Consider the following 6,000-nt stretch of genomic DNA (forward strand, 5'->3'; position numbering starts at 1 on the left):
CTTTGTCTACCAGGCTCCAGTCTGAGTGAAACTGAAGGACTCCCATTGTCTCCATACCCTTTCTCAGATTTGTCTTACCCTACCCCTTTGCAGCACTCCTGGTCCTAAAGCTGAAAGCAGGAGGGTCACCTGCAGAGCATTCCCAGGAGAAGGCCATTTACACCACCAGCCCCAGCAGCAGCGACTGCAGCCTAGGTCATGCCCTTCGATCACACAAGCAACTGTAGGTACCTAGTGTCAAATGAGAGTCAAAGAGCCAATGCACAGTGTAAGAACCATCAGTCTGTACAGATCAGCTTACAGAGGAGAGACATTTTAGAGCACAATGCAAGATCACTTTCTTTGTGCTCCCTAGTAAAAACAGTCTTTAGAATTCACTGACATTTAATCATCTGCCTCGTATCACTCCTTTTCAGAGTAGTTATTTTGGTGCTGTGTGGGGGTTGTCACAGAAATGGTTGCCTAATTCTGATCTAAATTTTGTGAAGTGCACCCAGATCTTAGGAGAAGCATTTTACATCCAAATGTAATAATGAAAGGAATTAAAAGTGATTCTGTTTCATGAAATAGCAGTGACATACTTACCAGATATCTCTAGCTCTTTCAAAAAGTAACCTAGCACAATTTCCAAGAGGCTGGTGGAAAAACGTTCATACATCAACGCACAGGTTCACACTGCCTGCCCTATCTCTTTAGTCTCAGTAGTTAGAGGTGAATGGATTTGCAGTAGGGTCCAATAAATCAGGACATATTCCATGTAAACTACAGGCATTGGTATTTTCAAATCAATGCCAGCCTTATAAAATGGCTGAGATTCAGAACTATTTTGAAGCTTAGCAGCCAGAAAAATACCAGTGAAACTGCCAAGAAGCTTGCTGCTTCATGCAGCAAGGAACACAGATCTAAATGAGATTTTTTCGTCTTGTGGAGAGGCAGCAAGGAAGGGGAGGTGAGGAAAGGACCTGCACACTTCATTCTCTCTGAAATACACTGTGGCTGCAGATTTAAATCAATCCCTTGAGTGCTTTAAGAGCAGTTTTAAGAAGATAGAAATGTTGTCCAGGTAACAGCTTCTTGTTTTTCTCTGTTGAAACTAGTACTACTATATGTTTACAGTATTCCAATAGCAATCTCAGGACAATTCCTTCAAAGTTTGATTTGTGCATGTCTGCATTTCGTTACATAAGTAAACACATAAATTTCACAGGTCCATGACATATTTGCCCACAGGATTAAAAGAGAAAATCCTTAAAAGTCCTTAATATTCCTTTTGAAAAACTAAATACCATTTTTGCTTCAGGATTTAGCTGGTAATTGATCTGACGGGCCAGGCCCTATGTTTCTCAAAATTGGATGATCTCTCCTACCAGGGCTGTGTTCTTTGCTTCCTGTGACAGAGCATAGCAAAGCAAATTATAGCCATAGCTGAAAATGGTTGATCTTAGTGTGTAGTATTTGATATCTTTATGACACAGCAGAGTGACCTGCTTTTCTTAGAGAACATCTCGTTCAAACTTTTTGAATGAACAACCTCATTCTGTTTATACGGTTTTACATAATGGTCAAAAATTTAGTAGGTAAGGTAGTCAAATTCTCCAAACATAGAATTGTAGTTTGGCTTTGAGTTGGAAGGGACCCTTAAAGGCCATCTGAGCCGAGTCCCTTGCAATGAACAGAGACACCTAGAGCTACATTAGGTGCTCAGGTCCTTGTCCAACCTGACTTTGAGTGTTTCCAGGAATGGGGAATCCCCACCTCTCTGGGCTACCTTTGGCAGTGCCTCACCACCTGCATTGCACATAATATTGTGCAATTTGAATATGCATTTCTAATAATTACTAACCATGATGCTTTACATTTTAAAATCTTAGTTTGTGTAATAATTTTTTCTTTTTTTTAAATTGACTTTTTTTTCGGATATTCACAGCAGATCCCAAGTTCTTCTACAGACTACAGGTTGATACTAATTCACAGTTTGTATAATGGATCTCGTGTTTTCAGTTTAGAACACTGAATGGAAATAATCTGCTGCTGTGACAATTAATTCAAAATGTTATCAGGAAGTATAAGCAATAAGCATGCAAGAGAAGGCAGATTTCAGGATTTTCAACATTCAACAACTTTTTGAGTATATAGTATGCTGTGCATCACTGTATGAAGATGGCTTCTGAGGGTGGTTTGATTAACATATTTTTGTGTTTATCTGGAAGATCTTTCTTTTAAAAACGTGCCAAAACTCTACTGACTCTGAGCCAGGAATTAGCCGTACACCTGCGATAGGCATTCAGTGCAGTCTCCAGTCGGGGCTCCACAAAGACAAGTATAAGACCTCCATACTCATTAAAAACAAACAAACAAACAAACAAACCTGAATGAAAACTAAAACCTAAACACTATGAATAAAAAGAAAATAAATGTTCAGAGGAGTTGCAAGACCAAGTCCAGCCTGTCTTGCTGCTAACAATGCCTTACTGAATGGCAACAAATAGAATCAGTCAGAATCATAGAATTTCTCAGGTTGGAAAAGACCTTAAAGATTGTCGAGTCCAACCACAACCTAACCATACTACCCTAACTAACAACCCTCCTCTAAATCATGTCCCTGAGCACCACATCCAAACGGTTTTTAAACACATCCAGGGATGGTGACTCAACCATCTCCCTGGGGAGCCTATTCCACTGCTTAACAACCCTTTCTGTAAAGAAGTGTTTCCTGATATCCAACCTAAACTTATCCTGGTGCAACTTGACACCATTTCCCCTTATCCTGTCACCTGTCACCAGTGAGAAGAGACCAACCTCACTCTCTCTGTAAGCACCTTTCAGATATTGGAAGAGAGCAATAAGGTCTCCTCTCAGCCTCCTTTTCCCCAGACTAAACAGCCCCAATTCCTTCAGTCTCTCCTCGTAGGCCATATTCTCCAAGGCCTTCACAAGCCTTGTTGCCCTTCTTTAGACCTGCTCCAGCACCTCAATATCCTTTCTGCACTGAGGTGCCCAAAACTGAACACAGTACTCGAGCTGAGGCCTCACAAATGCCAAGTACAGGGACAGGATGATCTCCACAGTCCTGCTCTCCACACCATTCCTGTTACAAGCCAGGATGCCATTGGCCTTCTTGGCCACCTGGGCACACTGCTGGCTCATATTCAGCCGAATGTCCATCAGTACACCAAGATCCCTTTCCATCAGGCAGCTTTCCAGCCACTCCTCCCCAAGCCTGTATTAAAACTCTGCTTTTTCTGCTCTAGCTCTGAGGAAATTCTCTCCTTCACCTCCAAAGCTTGCTGAACTGCTCTCTCATCTCCACTTTAGTCTTCCAGTCCAAGGATGAACTGCAGGTTCCACCTGCTCACTTCATCAGTTTTTTTAAACCTTCTTTTTCTGAGGACCCTCAGTATCCCTGAGGGAGCAGTCTCCCCTTCTCCCAGGAGGTCCCTCTTGAAATAACACGAAACACCCTTGGAAGAAATAAATCAGGTGCCATCCCAGGCCTGTACTACTTTTCTAAGCATGATCAGCCTCAGATTTTGTATATTAGATGTTATAGTTTAAGATTTCCTCAGTAAATACTTCTTTAAGAGACATGACAGCATTTGGTTTAAGACTGCCTCAGGATGAAAATAGCTTAGCGTAGTTTGAAAACATGTCAAAAGGTAAGGTTTTTTTCTTCTTCAGAGATACAGTATCCACTTGAATAATTATTCTTGTTATCCATCAGGTGAACTAGGTAACATTGGCTATCCTCCAGAGCCCATTTCTCTTATGCTCCTGCCAGATGAATGGTCAAATTGTCAAATTGCCATTGCAGTATGAAGATGAATTAAAATCACACAGTAAGGGTCATGACAACCCACATCAACTTCCTGCTTAAAATGTTTGCTATACATTTGTGAATAATGAACTCCACTTACCTGAAAGTCACCTCAAACTGTCCAGGTCCCTACTAAACGGTAGAGACTGACTGCAGGCACTTGTTGAGTTCTGATGGGTATTTTGAAGGAATAGTGTTGGGTCTCTGTCTCCCCAGCACCAGTTGTGCTCCAAAGTGAGATGCCTCAACCAGAGTCTGTGCTGAGGTAAGCCTAGGTCATTCCTCAGTTTGACAGTCAGCTCAAGAGTAAAAGGAGAACAGCTGACTATCATCTTCTGAGCTGCATTAAGAGATATACTCTCTATGTATACAGGAGCTTCCATGTTTGAATCCACATTATCACATGTAATTTTACTTTCATTCCTCAGTACAGCCTATCCTGCCAAAAGAGATCCCAAATCTCCTGGCACTTGTTCAGTATTGCACTGTTATCTATTCTCCAGCTTACTGTTACACCTCTGTCAGCATTTTGTCCATCTGGGTCCAATCCTCTACGGATTGATGCATTTTCTCTTCACATTTTCATTCTAGCATTAAATACTCATGGTCCTGTTTGCAAAGGAGTTAAAGTCTACAGCAGTAGTGAGACCGCAACCATTTGAAGGTTAGACATATCTAGACAAACTGGAATGATTTGGCACAGAATTTAAATCAAAACATCTCGCCTTATGTAAGCAGAAATACAGTTTTAAAAGTTAAACTAAATATGAAAGATTAAAAGGATCCTGAGGTTCTGGTAAGTTTATCAAGGCTATTTCTTCTATTATAGCTTATGTGGGCATGAAAAAGTGTGCAGTCAAAGGACTGCAGAGTTTGCTAGATCTCCAACCTGAAGAGTATACAGTCCAGTATTCTGATTCAGGCAAAATATCCAATGAATTCCAACCGTGTGTGTTAGTTTTCTGGTATCTGTCAGCCAAGCTTTTATATAAATATATACAACATGTAGTGAAGTAAATAACCTAAGTATCTGTTATGAATTGATCTAAATTTACCTTACGCATCTAGAAGAAATTTCTATGCACTCATCCATTTCTTCTCAGGAATAACTTAATTAAATATCAGTCAAAAATCTAAATTTTTTTTTTTTTGTCTCAAATTGTACCTTGATGGGTCAGATGCAGCAAAGGGTCTTGAAAATGGATGAATGTATCATTGTGAATGTTAGTTATATTTGTGCCTATCTTTAGCCACTTCTGACCTTTCAGAGGAAGTTATGGAGACTTTTCTCATCTGAAGATCAGACTTTGTGTTTCATTCTGTACTGAGGCGATGTATATAGGCCTTAGAGTCATCGGATAATTCTTGCTGCTCGTTTGAAATTAAAACATGGGGTCTAAGAGGTTTCCAGATAAAGCAAGAGTTTGACAAGAGTAGATGCTACAGTTGGCAGACCTGGATATGATTCTTCTAACAAAATCACTTTGCCAACTTTATACAAGTACCACTCTCACTCTTCAGCTTTAAGAAATATGTCACTGAGCAGCCTACGTTGTATATACTACAGTAAAGAGGTTTTTGGACAACTGTTCTTTCTTTCCTTCACAGTGTTATTACTGTGTGTTTGTTAAAGCATTGTCTATTCAAACTTCTGTGGAAACTAACATTTTGGCAGTGGTACAAATGAGACAGTTCCTTAACAGGGTCTAATCTCAAGCATCTTCTAGAAATTTCATAATCACCTTAGACTGAACTTATCAGGGGAAAAAATAATTGAGGATGCTAGTAATAGCACTGCTAATACCTCTGCTTTAAAAGCAAAGGAACTTGGAAAGCCTGGGCAGTCAGCAATTGATGTTCTGGATTAGATTCCAGATCCAGTATCTTCTCTTTTCTGGCAGTTTCAGTGCCACACTTCAAAGGAACCCTGCAAGGGCAAATGGGACACATGCAACCACATACGCACACAGATCTCATCCCAGTTCCTGAGCAACTATGAACTTAAATCCCAAACCATGAGCTTAATATCCATTGCAATTATTTTTGCAATTATTTTTTTATTCTACGTACTTTTTATTTTCATGCAATTCATAAAGTTGCCGTGATGCATTCATTCATTAGATTAATTTTTATGGTCAAAAATAATGGTTTGAATTATTATATAAGGCTGCACACACAGTGCACGG

Source organism: Lagopus muta, chromosome 1, assembly GCF_023343835.1.
Source record: "Lagopus muta isolate bLagMut1 chromosome 1, bLagMut1 primary, whole genome shotgun sequence".
In the NCBI taxonomy this organism is placed as follows: Eukaryota; Metazoa; Chordata; class Aves; order Galliformes; family Phasianidae; genus Lagopus; species Lagopus muta.